Source organism: Linepithema humile, chromosome 4 (genome assembly GCF_040581485.1).
Source record: "Linepithema humile isolate Giens D197 chromosome 4, Lhum_UNIL_v1.0, whole genome shotgun sequence".
NCBI lineage: Eukaryota > Metazoa > Arthropoda > Insecta > Hymenoptera > Formicidae > Linepithema > Linepithema humile.
Genome location: NC_090131.1, coordinates 22,853,551 through 22,873,154, shown reverse-complemented (window position 1 = coordinate 22,873,154; position 19,604 = coordinate 22,853,551). Strand labels below are relative to the sequence as shown.

At 36.2% G+C, this 19,604-nt stretch overlaps 1 protein-coding gene across 5 annotated transcripts in view; it reads right to left on the bottom strand.

The window, feature by feature from the left end:
* LOC105672535 (protein artichoke-like) overlaps positions 1-19,604 on the bottom strand; it is a 386,355-nt gene that overhangs the window by 81,140 nt on the left and 285,611 nt on the right. For all 5 annotated transcript variants that reach the window (XM_067353616.1, XM_067353615.1, XM_067353618.1 and 2 more), the window contains one exon: positions 13,614-13,652. The gene's annotated coding sequence lies outside the window, so the exon portion shown is untranslated. The remainder of the gene's footprint in view (positions 1-13,613; positions 13,653-19,604) is intronic.

Here is a 19,604-nt window from a genome sequence, read left to right as displayed (position 1 = left end):
AGACGAAAAGTACAATTGTCACTCAGAATGTTTTATTCAGAAAGTTCGATTCTGGTAAAAGCTAAAGCTTTTCGCCGTTAGTGTTGTATCTTGTGTAGTAAACAAGAGACGAATTTCTCTTTTTCAGAATACTTTTCTAGTTATTTTGCTTAAATGTAATTCTTAAGAAAACTTTTAAAAATATCTTTTACCAATTATTGCTATTTATTATTCGCAAATATTTTAATTATATATATAATATATAATATATTATATATAATGATTAAAACTTCTTGATTGTTTTAAGATCCAGACGAAAGAAAGTTTCGATTAATAAGTACGATAATTGAGACTAAAATTATTAGCACGAAATTTTCTCGTGTTTTGATAATACATACATATCTTCATTTTGTATAATCTTTGCGTTGATGTATAAAATAGAGTTTCGAATAAAGTTAGAGCGCATTTCCACCCACAGTCTTTTAGAATTGATTGAGCTTGTAAATCGCATCCCTCACCATCGTTGAATCACTGCGAAGTACCCGAGTTCTGTTCATTCCGGAACGATCTGCCTTTCACTAGCGAAGCTGCAACGGTACGCTTTAGAACGTTTCGACTGCTCGTGTTCTGCTCTAGTTCGATTTCGCGCGATACATTACTGCCCTAAGACACGCTTTAGCAAAGCGCGGATTCCACCGTACATTTCCATGATTCCATTTCTACATCCTTTCGCGCGCACGACTCCATCTCGCATTCATTACGTTAAGCAATAAAGACGATGTTAATTATCTTTATTAATTTTTTTCTTTTTGCAACAAAAATCTTCCTGCATTGTCTATATCTTATAAAATCTCGTTGTCAAGAAACTAATAAATTCTTCAAACAACATATAAATAAAATTAAACATAGATTTATTAAATTTTTTTTGAGTGCGCTTGCTGACAAACACGGAGAAAATTTTATATAAAAAGTTACTATGTATGGCAGTAGTCGCGGACCATGGAAGAATTATAACAATTTTTACTATGTTTTTCACATAGCGGCCACATAGTATTTAAACTTATAATTCCTCATATGGTCTGTAGCCACTGCTATATCATAGTAATTTTTTATATAAAATTTTCTCCGTGTACGACTTTCTTTTCAAATAAAGATTATCGGAAAAAAATAATCATAAATAATAGAAAATCGAGATAAATATGAGGAAAAATAAACAATTAATTGCAGTTCGTAAAAAATCGTCTTCATCATGCGAATTCGAAATGTTACACAGGCTATCGTCAGGTACAGGTGATGCGATTACACAATATAAAGGAATATCGCAAAATTGAACGCTTTCTGAACTTTGCCGCGTATGCTGCATATTTGATAAGAGCATATTTTACATATTCTGCATATATTTCGTCTTGTAGGATGCAACAGTGAATCGCGTAATTCTCTGTCGGACATGCCGCCATTTACCCCGAGTACGGCGTTATGGTAATTCTAGTGACGTGCAGATCAGTGCTTGTTGAGACATTGAATGAGGTTTCAACAGGAATCAAGTAGTTTCGTACAAATGTTCTGCCCTTTAATAATTTAATCCAGTTATTGGATGCTTCAGGACTTCAGTCGGCCAGAATCGCTCTATCTCGTATAACTGCGAGCTGTTATCCAAGTCAAAATTTGCGTAACGTATACGAGAAATATTCAGGTATCTCTTTGTATGCAAAACGCATCACTTTGTGCGTTATATAGAGCGCTCTTAATGTGCTACGTATCTCTTTGCATAGTTATAATTGAAAGACATAATTTCTATGCTTACGTTCATTCTACGTTCTGTAATTCCAGCGAAATTCCGTTCCATTAATGGAATTGTATTCTCCGACGAAATCATATCGTACGATATTGCCGATCTTCAAAACAAAGTTTTTAATGACGAAATAGTATAAAACTTCTTTAATAGTTTTCATCTTCTTATTTGATGTACGTTCTTTGTTACTGCTAGCATTCTTTGTGATGTGTTTCTTAAACGTATGTCGGGTCTTTACTTTACGTCGGGTGCTCTTCGTCTATCCGTACTTGGCTGTGAGTGCACGGTACACACATGTCTGTTCCCTTCATAATAATGTGAAACTTCAAGTAGAACGTTCTCATATAAGATGAATAGTCCTTCTAACCGTCTTCCCATTTCTAACACAATATACTACAATGATCTAGTTAAATAAATCAAATGATTTATCGGAACATTGATTTTTCTGCTGCGCTATGAAAAATAGACGAGTGCTGGTGAATCCAATACGAGGACAGTGCGAGGAAATTTCAAAAATTCGAGATGTATCATAGTCGCATGGAAAAATACGTGATTTTTGATAGTATTTTTAGCAAATTGTCAATAATATATTGCAAAAATAAAAAATGCTATCCTTTATAATAAAGTAAATTAATAAAATCTAATAAAACATTACTCTACAATAATCATCCGTGTAACCAATTACACGTCATATTCCGTATGATTTATGTCATTAATGATGGATGTATAAAACAAAGTTGACAGTATACAGAAATTCGATTTTTGGTACAACATTTGAATAAAACAATGAACGAAATAATAAAATCACATTTCAAAATTTGACAGATAAGCGTTAATACAGCGGCAGATTGTGAAAATGGTACGTCAACGTTGTTGGAAATTAAGCGACGGAAAGATCCGTAAGCTAAACGCGGCGGTAATATTTTTCTGCTCCGCGATACGCACACTCATACGTCACGAATGCGAGACCATGCCGGCGATTCGTATTCCGCTACCATATATTTTCGCGTGCAACGTTCGTGCGTATGCGCGCACAAATATCATCCGCAAGGACCGCCATTAATTGTGCTCCGGCTATCATCGTCATTCGAACGTGCTCGCGCCACTCGATCGCCTATTTGTCACCCGCCGATTGCGAAAATGATCGAAATCTGCCGTGCAAAGTTGTCAAGCGCGATTTTCAACAGTGCCCGCCGTTTCAGCAGTCTGCAAGAGGCAAAAAACAACATTCGCTCGGCGCGCGGGAAAAAATGTAATTCGCATTTGAATCCGCTTTTTTTCGGCCGGGTTACCTTAAAGCCGGTGTGTGGAAATTTCGCTGACGTTATTGTTTAAAGTAGTGAAATCAACGAGCGTCCTTTTCCAAAATGAAATGTAATATGCATGCTAATCCCGAACACGATATTCTGTGCGGACCATCAAGGCAGAACGTGTGGATATGTCGCGAAAATTTGATGACGTATCATAATTATATTGCGTTAGGTTAAGTTCCTTTACTGGGGTTTCCTTAGATTCAATTAATAGATAGATCGATTACATTTTGTAATTTATTGATTAACTTGAAGAAGTTTTACTATAATCTTAACTACTATAACCTTCTTCTCCTTAAGCTCCATAAATTGTTAATTAAACTATAAAAAAATTTGAAATGTAGAACATTATCCACAACATTGTGCAATTTAATATTTATCTATAATTAGCAGATAGATGATTATTGCTTTTTCTTTAATGGATTTTCTGTGAGACAGTAATTTAGCATGAATAATGCATTAATAATGCATAATGCATTAAGACTTTTACATTCGAAATTTTATTTAAAAATTACAATAATAAAGCTGTTAATGACAGCCTTTATTATTGTTAACTTGAAATTTATTTGTTTACATTTATTGCTACTTATTTATTAACTACATTATTTAGGAATTGACTGTATTAATATGCAAATACTTTATTATGTTCCCTTTACTGAAGGTAATTGTAAATCGTGACCTAACTTTACATAATACGCTGCGTAATAGATATTCCATTAATATTAATTGTTATTGTGCGATGTCATGGCGACTAATATATTTCTTTCAAAACTAATATTGATATTCGATATTTTGGTTTAAGCGCGTTAACAGAAATTGTGTCCCGTTCGTTGCTTCGCATTAATACTCGATATTAGATGATCAATATTATTGATTAGTAACTCTCTTCGTACGTAAATTTGCAGCCTATCAATAATTACAACAGCAATAGTTATCGCGATCTCAATGCAACAATGGAGCATATCTTGATATCTTGAAAAATGAAGTAATTTCCTTCACAGTATTATTTAAATGGATATGATCGAAAATTCGCCATTAATCTTCAATTAAAATATCTATATTCAATTAGAATAGAACTCGAAATTAGTTAGCTACCTCTCTCTCTCTCTCTCTCTTTATTCATACTATAGACACTTTTTGCGTTTAACAGCGAACTAAAGAATCTCGTGCTGGCGTGACATTTTTTAAAATTTGTTCTGTGAACATTACTCTCTTATCTTTATTTGTCAAGACGTGCGCTTATACATATCTAGACTTTAAAATAGTCTTTTGCATATATTGAATACGAGTCGGCTTGCATATTCAGCACACAAAAGAGAGAAGCAAATAATAGAACTATGACTCCACTACGCCATACAGAATAAGAAAAGGACGCAGGACAGGAAAGCTTGTACCTAAGCACTGTGCTGTCTGCTCTTTCAGCTTGTCGCCTTTTCTCTTTCTCTTTACCGAAAGCAGCCGACTGTGTAATTTTACTATATCTGTCGCGCTCCTGAGAATTGCAAATGTAGGAGTAATAATAAAATAAAAAGAGATGGCAACACGATCCCACAATTAATAATTATTTTGATCATTTTTATTTTTCCGACGAAATTTATATTTCAAGAAGATTTCTTGTTATCGAATTTATTGAAATATGTGGTTAATGTTTTTGTGTGCTGCTATAATTATGAATAAATTAATATTATTTGCTCATTACAAATAATTTAATTACATAATTTGTTAAACAAGTAATATTAGTACTAATATTGACTTGATAGATAACACGTACAATTATATTACCACAAATTGTAATAATTTCTAAATAAAACGGCAAAACACGTAGTGTCAGTCGATCTTATTGTCAGTGTCAAATATGCATGGGTCAGCTATGTACGTCGCTGTTACAGTCTCAACGCGCAATCGCGAGACGGACTCATGCATAATGCGTTACGCAACGCGGATATGGCAGGGCAGTCGACAGGCAGCAAATGACCGAAATCTCAGCGTCGATAACATATGTACGCGTATCTGCAGCGTGCACGCGTTTGCAGAAACACTCGGGGCGTTCTCGCTCTTCCTCCCTCCGCCCTTTTGGATATGCATGAAGGTACCCGGGGTGAAATTTTGGCAAGACTTAAGTACCTGGCGCAATTCCTGGATGTTGTACAGTCTCGTGGGCCACGTATAATTGCCGCCTATTTGCGTTAACCGTTCTTCCCTGTCTCTGCCCTCACCAACACTCCTCTAATTTCACCGATTCCGCTGCCGCCGCCGACCGTCTCTTTCCACCCCTATCTACTTACTCACGCCCCTTCCTCGACCCGCCGTTTCCATTTCCGTCTCTTCTTTCTTACATCGCGGGACAATGCGCCGCGATGTACGGCGGCGCGCTCGCACGAGCTAAATTTGCATTCTAGCCATGAAATATGCATTTCCTGTCGTACGACGATCTTCCGTCGACGCGACTTGCGCATTCGGCTGGCGCGCCCATTCGGCGCATTACGTCAGCTGCTTTCTATTAATTAGCGTCGCGACGTAGCGGCGCACGTTGAGATACGCGCGCAAAGCGTGCTTGTTATAGCACGTGATGCAGCTTGCCGTCATTTCGAATGTAAGGCGAGAGAATAGATCGTACGGAATCGTCGTTATCCACTTGGGTCGTAGAATGGATTAAATAAATTACGAGCTGGATCGTTGAACGTTTCCGTCGTATATATATGCAGTGTGGAGAAACGGCATCCACCACTTTGCTGCGGTTAGGATAGGAAACGGTCGTCGTTAATGGCGGTTAAGTGACGTTTGCAGTGAATCTCCGTATTTTTAGCGAGAAAGTAAAATGTAAGAGCATGATTAACAGTAATTTCATTATTTCGCTCTTTTCAAAACTCCTCTCGTGAAAGCAATAGAGAACCACGAATATATTTTGTCTATTCTTATTACGTATGTGCATTTTGTAATAAAATTCCATTAGTAATGTGATTATTATAAATTCCATTCCGTAATATCTCGAAAGATTATTAAATATAATTAGTGAAACTAAAAGAGAAACTGAAATGTTTCGCGTAGCGTCAATCACCGCGAATAAAGCAAGCCATCCGCGACGAATTGTTATACGCGCCAAAAGCTGTAATGGGCGAATGTTTTCCTACGACGGTGCAATTTTTTTATGACGGGATAAACGAGCTTCCGTACAGCGTCTACGTCGGCTAACTTCCGGCGACTCGTTTACAACGGACGGAAAGTTTTCGCTCGCGTCTGCGAAAGTGTCTGCTTCGAAAATCGGCACGGCGAACGGTGTCTCGCACTTTCCAGCGGGGGGATCTGATTTTCCGACGTGCTCGCGGTCAAACCAAGTTCGTGGATGGCATTTCAAGGAGATACCTAACTCACTCCACGCTCGCGCGTCCACCTGCGCTTAGAACTCCGTCACTTACGAGCTTAAGATAGACCAGTCTGCCGTGCCAGCGATCTGCTCGGTTGGCAGGATTCGTGACGAATGGCGATGTGCCTTCAGTTTTATTAGATACACTCGAGGATTGTCGATCGTTAAGGTCCCTCTGGACCGTTATTGCGGCTACATTGGATTATGACATCGGAAGCGAGAGAATTCCCTACTGTTAGAGACTATTATTCTTCCGTTACACGTTGAAATTAATGTGTTCTTTCACTGTTGTCTGTATAATTGTTCTTTTTCCTTTTACTTTCTCGTGTAATCATTTTCAGAACAAAGCTGCATAATATTAACTGAGCCTATAAAAAAAAACACTCAAGTTGGTGTAATAAAATATTTCCAATAAGTACTTTTACTTTATTCTAAAACTGGAATAAATGGAATAAAATAGATTTCAATCTCTCCGCTCAAAATATATAAATCTTTGTGACAACCATCTATTTCCGAAAGATAAATTGGTCGTGCTCTCTACCAAAATAAAGTTGTCGAGCTTGAACTTTACAACGAATATGTATAACTAATATATCAAATTATAAGAGTAAATTAAATCTTAAATTGCATTAACAAAAATATTAAGAAATTTTTATGAACATTTATGTAATTATAACTGTCTCCATACTTCTTTTATTTTATTCACTTAAATTAAGACATAAAATATTAAATAAGTATATTATTATTCAGCTAATATTAAAACGTTACTCTTTTCCATATTCCTTGCTCCGCAATCTTCATCGTCTACTTCTCATTATATTTATTTCCGATAAAGCAAAAAAACTCTTTTTAATTTTAATTAATGAGAAAATAGAATAGAAAATAATGAGACAATAAAATTGAAAAGTAAAAAGAACAGTAATCGACTGATGCGCATTTATTTTCAAAATAATTGCGTAAAAAAATAAAAAAAGAAAAGATAATTATATTAGTTTAATGAAGTAAATCATGTAATTTATTCCGCGAGCGGTGTAAAATATATATCATCCTTTTTGTGATCAAAAAACAGATAACTTGTTTTCTCGTCTGATCCCTAAAGTCTTGAGCTGATACGCGGCAAGAAAGTTCCCGCAAAAATTGTCGCATCGCTGATATGACGGGGTAGGGTGGGGTTACCAACGTTCCGAATAGACGCTCTCTTTCGTTACATGCACTTTGCGACGCGAGTGTCATATTCGGTAAGATAAGTGTCGTCGCAAACGCCTTGGCCTTTATATTATCCCGGTTTTCGGCCGCCTGTCAGAAGTTCGCGCGCTCGCTGTCGCCGCCCGTTGGGCCGCAGAATTTTACGAGGTAACGTCACCGCCATGGGGAAACCAGGATTATGGAATGCAGTCGCGAGATTTAGCGATGGCAAGTACGTGTATGTGGCGCGTACAGCTTTCCTTTGCGAAGCCGCCGTGTCCCGCGGGGGATGCCGCAAGGCGGCTGCTTTAGACCGCAATTTGCCCAGACATGACAAAATAAAATGTGGCATAGAAGCACATAGGGAATTTACTTATGTCATTAATCCTCCGCGTTCGTTATTTTCGCGATTTCGCATTAACGGCAACTGAAAAATTAACTCAATGTTCCCTTTCTTTAGATTGCAGCCATGAATATGTTATGAACAGGAAAAGAATTCACAGTGAACCAAGATTGTACAGTTGGAAGACAAAAGAAATTTACATTTAATATTCTGGATAATTTCATTGCCAATTTCCGAAATTTATCTTAAGATTTATCTCTAAAAAATTAAAATTATAATTATTTACCCCTTTCTACCGCTAATGGCTTTTGTAATTCATTTAAATAATAACAAACTTTATAACTATATAATCAACTTAATCATCATTTTAATTATAACGATACGATCTACTATATAATGTTATCTTTCAATTAATTTTTAATCGATTTCACTATTTTTAATATACATAGAAATTCAATAATATAGTATATAATATAATATAATCATACTTCGGATAATATACTTGATAGAATACCATTTTATTTGTTTTCCAGATTATATAAATTGATTTCAAAGTCGCTTAAGTTATCGAGATCTTTCAACTTGCATAACGTAGTGCTCTAAATTATCAATACCGAATCTAAAACTGACGACACAAACAGGAAGTGCTAAAATCCAAACGTATAAACAATTATTACACTTATCTAATCATAGTAACGCTTACATTTTTTGTTCCTTCTTTTTTCATTTGTAAAGAAATGTGCTAAATAATTTTAGAATTGTTTATAATATAATCCCGTAAGCAAAATGTTAACAATATTGGCAGATTGACAGCTAATTTGATCAAATTTGATGTAGTGCATTATTAGTTAGTAATGTTGGTAGATTGACAGCAACATCAAATTTCCTGTCGATCTGCCAGCATTGCTAACATGTGAATATATGGTTAATTATTTATAATTATAAAAAAAATTTTCAACGTAGAAAAAAACGTCCTTTTATAATTAAAATGAATAAAGTGTATTAATTTGATATTTTTATTAATTTGATATTTGATTAGAAATTGATAATTTGATATTTGATTAGAAATTGATAATTTAATAAGTTATTAAAATTTTTATAAATATATCTACACAAATATGAAGACGTTCAATAAGGCACTACATCTTAATGAATGTATTCAATGTTGCAGATAATTATAAATGTTATTTGATAAAGGAAACTATTCAAGATATAAAACACTGCGGTTCTTCATCGTAGTGCTTAGCATTTCTTCGACAAAAGTTAGTACCATCTCACCGCGAACATCTTACTTATTAATGGATCCAATTACTGTTCCGGAGAGAGAGGCAACCTATTCGTAAATACTCAACAAGGCATCAATTCAATTGCATTTTTCATGATTCACAATTAAAGAACCGGTGAATTTTCCTCAAGAAATGCTTAACAATGTCTCGATGTTGTTTTATTGCGTAACTCTCCAGTTTATTGCGACTAAATTCCAATATAAAATGAATAGCACCGCGGCATTGTGGTGAATGCAGAGTGAGTATAGATCGGTGGAGTAACCTGAATGTTGCAAAAATTGCGCTATATTAAGTAACTCTTCGTGCAACGGCATCACCATGAATAATTGAGACGTTACGTTAGCGCACTGCAAAGCGATGCATCGTGATGACAAATTAGTCGGGCTCCCTCTTATTCCGCCCCCGACAAAAATGGCCGAATGTTTCGTGGCAACGCTACGAGCATCGTAACTCACTGTGCTGTTTGATGATCCTTTTGTAATGTCGTAAGTTTCTTAGAGTGCATATACGAAAAAGAGAGGGAGAGAGAAAGAGTATTCAGATCTGACTTTCAGATCTTCCCTCGAAGAGAGGGCGGGCGCGGGCTTAACCGTCCTGCCATAAATTACTGACCTTGATACATTACCACGTGGCTGCTCTACTGAGTTCTGCATCCACCATCGTCTTTGATATATGTACACATTGTATCCTCGCGCGCGCACCGCACGCATATAAGCACGTGCGCGCACCGCACGCATATAAGCACGTACGCGCAACATATATGCCGCGCCTAATGCATACGTTTATGTGACAATTTTAATACTCCCGAAAAGCGAACTCCATCCGAACTGCCGTAAAACAGTCTGCAAACGTTAGAAACTTTCGGATAAAATGTCTACGTTTACGATATTATATATAATGCTAAACGCTTTGATTAATAACCGAGTACGACGGTGCTTTACGCGTGCTATAATAATTTTCCGTGTTAATGGTTTAACTGCGGTTTCACTTCAAGCACTCTCAACTTCTTGCAATTTCCTTAGGAAATGTGAAAATTGTTTAGAATAGTTTATCCCTTTATCTTTCTTAATTAGATATTATAAATTGTTATTATAATACAAAAGAATTAATTATTAAAATATATAAAAGTTTCAAATTATCTTCATCGTAAACTTTCTATTTCTATTAAATAATGTATATTACATAACTTTAAAGTTACGTAAAAGAGATTTTATAAGAGCAACTAAAGAAAGAAATTAATTGCCATTGAGTTCGCTTGAGATATCAATTTTTCTTATGTATAAAAAATAAAAAAAAAGTTTAATTAAAGTTTGAAAATAAAGTGAGTACAATGAAATTATACTATTGATAATACTATTGATGATAAAAAGAAATGCAGATTCTACGAAGTTTCCAATCTTTTGTAAATAATCTGTCACACAATCAAAATTGAATTATTTTCATAGAATTAACTTTATATGGAATATCAAAATTTCACAATCGCATATTCTACGTGTAAAATATAATAGAAGTATCCAATACAATGACTCAATTACATTACTTTAATAATTTTATGTATAGAAAAATTGTACTATACACAAATCTGTAATTCTAACGCACATATTTTAACTAAATAAAGAACCACACATTGTAAAATTCACTAAATTTGCAAATCTAGTAAATTTGCATAGTTTGTAAAAATGAAATTTCAAACTATCTTTGTATGTATAATAAAAAAAAAATCTGCATGTGGTATACATAATAATTTGCACTAGTGCAAAGTGACGCAGACGAGATTATAGTGATGAATGAGTTTATAAGTAGAATGTGTGTAATATTGGGTAGACTGGCAACGTTGTCACACCGAGACAAATTTGAAAATTCCGGCGCAGTAAAATGCGGCAGAATGTGACGGAAAAATTTTACGCAAACGTAGGCTAAACTCGGGTGTAACGAAACGTGACGCGTTTACGATGCAACGGCGACTTGATATACGTCACGTTTATTTGGTACGTGCGTATTTTAGAAATGTGTGTTACTTGATATTTTACGGTACGTATATACATACGTCGTGTGAAAATAGTATTTTGCATGAGGATAACTGTAGGAGCCTCGAGGGCAGTTAAAAAAACACATTGAGTTTCTGACACTCCAGGGTATGATAGCCTGAATCAATTCCTGTTTTAAATTACAAAACTGCCTGCCCGCGAGGATTAAAACACTCCCGTACTGTAAACTACAAACAAAAAGTATTTTGAAATACAAAATATGGACTAGAGAACAATAAGTTTTATATAACGTAGGTTCTCTAATTATAGTTTTATTTCGGACTAAAAAAAAACGCTATAAAAAATGTCAGAAATTGATATTCCGCTGTTACTTTCAAAATGTCAATGCTCTTTCTGTGTCTTCTTCGCAGTAAACATGTTACTCGATGGAGATTTTCGACGTAAATCATGAGTAAATATTCCGACAGGAATCATAAGTTGCAGAAATAACTGGTGCATCGATATTCTGACACAAGAAGATAGAAATCTTCGAAACTAATGCAGTACACATCAAATTTCATATGTGCCGAATTCAGTATATAGAAAACAATATATGGACCCGCGAATGTGTCAGATGTACGTATTGCATATACATATGTCATGAGTGGCCATGTGTGCAGCTGTGAATTTCCATCCGAACGATTCAATTTCTCGACGGTAGCGTCGCCGTCTACTATTGCCGCTCCGCTGCGAGCCGAAAAAAAAAGTATTCCTGTGTATCGTCCCCGCGTATATGTGTGCAAAGGTTCTCTACACGCGCTCAGACCTGTCGTTATTTTACACTTCGCCATGCCCCAGAAAAATGAGTAAATTATTAATGAGAATATTGATGAATATTACTTCTCGCGACGGTGTATATAACGAATTTCGACGTTGTGTATACGCTGCACGCGTAATAAGCGAAATATATTCTTTATCGATTCGCTCGTTAATTATTTTTTTAAGATTTTAAAATAGGACCTTGGCCCTTAAATTAAAAGTAATATTATATCAAATTACAATTTCCAAAAAACAATTCAAGATTACAAAAATTAAAAATTAATTATTAACAAATTCTCATGTTTAAGAGATAAAATTTAACAATTCGCATCAGTATCAATTGAGAAACATTGATTCTGAGTAAAATTTTAATCTTATAAAAATAATCCTCGATGCAAAAACATGATTCTTGCGTTTCGCTGAAATCACTCTCGCATTCAACAACTTGCGACGGTCCTGATCGCATGAGCACACACGTGCGCGTACGTGTGTTGTGTGTGTGAGGGGGAGGAAACAGTTTTAAATTAAACTACGGCCAATTCCAATTTGATCCCGGACCCGCGGATTAGCAGACGCCTGTCGAATGCAAGGACGTTTACAGGATAGGGGATGATTACTGCTTTCGCGTTCCTCCCTCGAGTATCCACGTTATCCGGCGTCCCGTATAGGAATTGTTTCGCGAATCGAAAGGATATTAACGACGCTCGTCCCACCGACTGGAAATTATGCCGTCATCCATGATATGTATTGCAAAAGCGTCATCGCTCTTTTTCTATCATATCAAATCGTTTTACCGGGCGTCAACGAGGCGGGCAGAGAAGGCGCCATTAATTAAATCTAGAAAACCTTTAATTACGGTGAGTTGGTTTTCCATACAAAGATGAGAGACGGATATAATTACGGGCAGTAAGAATTGCTCGACTTTTCATAAAAATTCACGGTGGGGACGGCTCTGGCAGAGAAATTGCACTCGGATATGTGAGATTATTTTTCATTCGCGTGGCGGCGAAGAATAGCGTCGCCGCACGCCGGAAGCAATCTTTAATGAGACTCTTTGTGCTTCGTTTACATTCGAAAATGACTCCAACTTCGGTTCCTGATACCTTCGTAATATATCAAGTTATAGACTGAACTAATTTTGATTAATTTCGTCGCATCATTGAAATTCCTCAAGATCAAAATTTAATCTTACAAATCATATAAAATATTACATGTTATATGTATATTACATGTTATATGTATATTAACTTTTTGATCTATATATTATACAGTGTGTCTCAGATTAACCGTATCACCCGTTAATAGTAGATTTTTAAGATGAATATTTGGAGACGAATATCTTTACATCAACATGTTGTGACTACAATAGTCTTTAGATTGAAAATATTTAAAGTTGACCAGTCGGATTATTAAAAATTCACGCGCTCAAGCACGTCACATATTGATTTTTACCATGTGAAAAACCTTAGAAATTTGCTATTAACGGGTTAGTCTAAAAATACCTTATACATTATATTTCAGTCTATTCTATTACTGACATTAAAATAAAATAAACTGGATTGACTTACCGACACGATGCGCAGTAGCAGAGTTGTTTACAAGTTGATCTGTAACATAAAAATGTATTCACATTATAGCAGCGTTTAAAATAATTATTCAAAAAATAATTATTACGTATATACAATAAAGGTGCAATAAATACGACAAATTTGCGTTGATTTCGATTCTGATTTCCGCTCGACTTTGTCCTTCATATATTTATCATGCGCAGCATCTCGCACTGGACAGATCGTTCCGTTTCGACGCGTTATCCCTTCTTCGATAGTACTATCCTTATTATTTCCCGTAGTTTTCGATCTCATCCTTTCCATCGTTACTTACACGGCAGTACCGAACTGTGTAATCCGTGCGATGATATTCGAATTTTACTTTGTCCGACAAAGTGCGTCGGGAGTGCCGTTTAAAATATCGTGCAATTTTTGTATTCGCATCGCAAACGCGTATGAGTGCTTTGAAAAATTGCAAAACGACTAACAGAAGGAGAGGTTTAGGAAGGACATCGAGCGCCGGCGGAGCAACTTTAGGCTAAGTAATCATTTATTTCTTATCTATTATTTGCAAAATATTGCACATAAAATATTACGTAATGTAACGCACATAGAAACTTTGAAGTACTTATTCAGTGAAAGATTTGCAATTTTTAATATTTATGATTATTAGATATAAATATATAATTCTTTCATTAGATATTTGCATAAAAGATGAGTAAAAGTTTAATGTGCGTAATAATTATTTCTGAAATTGTTTTCCAATATGTTTTCTTTCCATCATAAAGACAATAGATTTCAAACAATGTAAAATACACAAGATGTTTCAGAACAATCATATCGCCTGTTAATAGCAGATTTATGTCATACGATAATAATAGAAAAATCAATACGTCTGTGCAATTTGTCGAATTTTAACGAGTTTCAATTTAAAACTTTCCATTTAAAAACTAACAGCTTCGACATTTTGATAGATATATTTTTGTCTTCAAATGGTTTCAAGAATTTGCTATTGATAAATGATACGGTTAATCTGGAGTACAATTTACAGACTTTAAACAATATAAAATATTATGATTATGTAATATTCGTGTGGCATTTATTTTTTACGGAAATTAAATCTTATTGTTACTTTGTCAGAGCGTGTAATATAATAATTATTATATATTATATAAATAATATTTTTTACAGCGCCATTTAAGTCTGATATTCAAAAAGATATGTTGAGTGTAATATTAAATTAACCCAGTTATTGAAAATAGCTTTTATCTAATGAATAAATCAAAATATCTACATTTCAAATAAAAGATTCAAATAACGTACGTCTCGACAGCAACATTTTGCATTTAAAACGCCTAGACGTTTGTTGCATATATGACCCGTTATAAATCAGATTGCCGATCGCACTTTACTTTGGATATATGTGCAATTTAGTCGACATTACTTATTTCGCAGGTATACGAGGCAGCTGTTTCACCGTCGCGGAGCAGTGCGCCGCCGACATTTTCTCTGAATAGCCGCCAATCCATTCAGCCGTATAAGTTTAGATTTATGTAGTAGCGGTATGCTAAATGGAAAGTCGGGTGAAGATCTGCCTCTGTGATATATGACAAAGACCTGGTTTCATCTATTATATTCGCTGATACAATATACGGTGTCATGATCCCTTGCACAATAAATTATAATTGATAATTTATATGGTTTCATTATAATTAATGTGTGATAACATTTTATTGAAAGTAGTCCAATAGAGCGTTACGCGATATAACGGCAGCGTTATCATTATTATATCATTGTTACTGCACTTGTCGCGCGGTTTCGCCGTCGCATTGTTATTTCGCTGGAATTATTGCGAGTACAAAGCAAGAAGGATTACGCGCGCGAACGGAAGGCAAATTGAGCAATTCGAGCGGTTCGCGATGAGAGGGGGGGGGGGGGGGAAGAGTTCGGGGCTTCGTTGCAGCGCGAATGGGGCTATTGATGTGTTAAAGGCGCAGGCGACGGCGGCCGGTTACACGTATCGCGCGCGGACGCATCTCGTAAAAAGCAATAACCGCTGCAAACTTTTATTTCGCACCCGCAATTCAGAAGGCGCAATAGGGCATGCGGCCGGACAGCCGGACAAAGCGGAGTACACCGTACAATTTTCTCGAAACGAATGCGTCGGCGACGGGGGCGACTTCTTTTGTGCCTGGCGTAACCGGTAGCCGGCGTGAATCACATTAACACGGCATTTCGCATCGGGTCGATGCAACTTCCTGCCCTCTTCTCTCTCTTTCTCTTCCTGTCTCTCTCCCTCTCGGTCAACATCCGCCCGCCGGTATCTCCCGCCAGTGCAACCACCCGGATCACTTTACTCGCCGCTCTAGTCGTTGCGTCCCTATCGCGCCTTCCTGGTGCAATTTTAACGGCGGGCTTGCACCATCATCGGCCAAAGGATTCCCGAGTCGGTCTTTTGCATCTTCGAAAAAGATCGCGTCCGCACTTTAATGAAAAAAACAGCTTTTCCTGCAGCACAACGCGGGCTCGAGACAGCGAGTTTCTTCTTTTTCTTCGGCAGCAGATCGAGTGCATCGCTTCAGTGGCGCTGCAGCTATATCGACGGCTATATTGTATAATGCAATAGCCAGCTAGTCAGTAACGGCGCCGACGTAGCTTTTTTATGAGCTCGTTTGACAATCCTTTACCTTTGCAAAAGCCTCTCTCGCTCTGCACGAGGCCCGTGTCGAAGCAGTTAATAAAAATGCATGTAACGTTGTCTCGTTCTCGCGAGAACAACGATTGGACAGTAATTGTACCGAGAACGAGCAGGCAGGCACGAAATAGAATAGGTATCTATGATAGCTTCCCGAGGGAGAGAGAAAGAGCTTTCTGATAACAAGATTTTATTGAATCCGAGCTATTCGAGCCGTTAATTCTGTTACGAACACATGTACGATCGTCTGGCCGAGTGCCTCTCTATTAAATCGACTTTGTAGTATCTAAATGTAGCTTTATCGCCATCGGTTTGTGCTACGTTAGCTCATAAATTTATCAGAACGATAAATGATGATGTTATCAAGAATATTGCGCTTTTAACGTGTGCTGTATTAAATCGTGCATCGAATAATTAATTATCCTTGTTTTCTACCAAATTTAATTTCATGCAATAAAAAAAATTATTTTCAAAATATTAAATTATTCTCATTATACGTACAAAGTATTTTACAATTTACGTATATAAAAATTGCTATATAAGGCTGCATCCGAAATATGCAATGTAAAATGTTTAAAGAAGAAAAAATTTGAGAAAAATAAAATAATAAATTGGTCATTAATGTCTTGTGCTGGTATATCGAGATATATGATTACGTGTGAATGAAATTATTAAGGTTATTTTAGTAAAAGCTTTGCACGATTGAGGGTTTCCCATTTCATCCTACCACATTCCTGACGCGTCTTTGTTTGTGCAACGAGTCGAAAGCGTTATTAGTTCGCCCCGAGAAACGCGAGAAAGGATACAATTCAACCGTGATTCATGAATAGGAAGATCAGTAGAAACGTCTCGCTGGCGTGGCGCAATGTGGTTTCCTGTCCGTACCATGTCGCTTGCGGTAGTAATACGCGGCATACATCCGTGTCGCTCGAAGGAAGATGTACGATATCGAGCTCTTACGCGCGCGTGACGTTGTAACCTCTGGTAAAGTGGATAGTAATAACGAATACATCGTGACCAAGCGTTGTGCTATTCCATCGCAGCAATTTTTGCAAAGAACTGTTGAGATTTATATTTCAACGACGTCAGTCAAACCATTTTATCCGTACCGTCAAAGAATAATTAATCCAAAATAGTTTTGAATTGTTAATTTAATCTGAAATAAATAATTTTTGTTCTCTTACTTTTTGCGAAATTTTAGTAAAAATTTTATTATGACTAATTAATACTTGTACTTATTATTGTCTTATTATGTTATATTATAATTATTTCGTTAAAAAGATATTTTTGTATAAAAATAAAAATAATTATTTAAAAAAGTATAGATTTTTCAAACTAAATTGCACATTAAGCGACGGTGCAGTATTGCAATTGCTTAATTTATCACAACAGTGGCTTTACGATGGCTAGAGATACCTTATATAGCACCAAATCATACCGCGCGTATGTTATATAATTGCAGATATGCTATCGGTTCGTGTTGCTAACGCACGTAACTACAGTAATGTTACCGCGGGTACTGCTCGAGCAAACGGCGTACTACCAAGACAAATCAGGGAGCGGGTCGCCGTAGAGAGGGTTCAGGAACTGGCCGGTTGTCACAAAGCACGCCGAGTGATCTATAGCTCTAATTAATGGCAATCTCCGGAGGGTCTCCTAGCTTTCCACGTGGATTTCAATTATCTCGCATCGGTCCGCCTGGGTAGTCCAGTAAACCGATTAAAGTTTTTGCGATCGGGCTACGAGCGCACTCTCCATTCGCTTTCATCTCCATTTCTCCTCTACCTACATTTCGTACTCCCTGCTGGTATAATGCTATTAAAATCCCGCGTGCTGCGTATACGTGATATTTATAGTGACTGCATAAGAAGTCTAATTAAATCCTTGCAACTTCAGTTTCATAACTTTTTAGAAATGCGATTGTTACAGAAATAATGTTTCCCTTCTATCTTTTCAAGATTCGTGTTATTATATATACGATTTCTAAAGCTTATTCAGATTATTAAATTTCAAAGCAAGAAGAACGCGCGTTTAATTATTTTTTTTATATAAAGTTATTATTCTTCCGTCAATTTGATTCTAAACATATTGAATCACATTGTGGAAGTTTACGCAAATTAAATGATGTTAAACGTTCACCAGATTCATGTTAATATGTTAGAGAGACAAGTGTAATCGTCAACTGCAATGCGTCCAGACATTATTTGCGTCTACTTCTGTGACAATCCTCTTAGAAGCGTTTCGCGCGTTTGCCCTGCAAGAAGAAGCAATGCTGACGGGACGGAGATTATCGTTGGAGAGTTTGCAAGGCAGCCAAACACCCTCTTTAAGATCCTTGCCGAGATCTCCGAGGTGTATTTGCACTGCTGTGTGAAAGACATTCAGCTTTGTTGCCACTTCACGGTTGTGTTACTAAGACACCGACTGCCCGAGTGGCTTGTAAGACTTCGATGTCTATTTCAATACGACAATCCACTGCAATACGACCATTGAGTTTAAGTTCGATCTTGCTGAACTCAGCTCGAAAATTATGTAAACGTACAACAAGCAATCTCTGTAAATATTTTAAAGCGTTCAGAAAATCTAATCTTATATAGATTTGTAAAGGCAAAGTAACAACAGAAAGTTCTTTAAGTAACTTTGGACGTTGCTGTTGGTCAGTGTAATTCTTAAATACATAAAGTAAATTTGTTGCATTTATTAAATATATATATCACATATTACGAACAATATAATACGTTTCGCGCCGAAGGAACAACGATTGTTATGTTTTGCATTCCGCACCAGCAGTTGTAAATACATGTTGGTGGTGTAAAATAAAATGAGAAAATCATCACGTTTTATAATTAGCATATGCGATCGTAATTAACGGAATATTTTTAAATGAGTGTACAGATGCGACAGAGGCTATTGCGGAGCTACCTGTGCATCGAAAATGCAGCGTACATCAACTACTGAGTAAATACGTTTGTTGTACTTGTGCGACTAATGACGAATTTTATCAGCGCTCCTCTTCTTCTCGTTAACGAATGTTATATTGACACTCTGTCTGTGTTTAGAAATAAAAGCGACTTTACTATTAGCAGACGTACGTAAAGTAAAGAAATTGCGTTTAGGAGCTATTTACTGTGCAGCATGGAAAAGTTGTTGAAACGTCTAAGACTGTTTATTTATTTGCGATGTCTGACATCACAATGTTCACAAATATATTTCAATGTAGCAAATACATCTATGTAAATTAAACATTGCAAGCTAAAATTTATTTTTATTTTTTTATTTGATAACACGGAATGCTGAATTCTGTGTGTATATTTTTC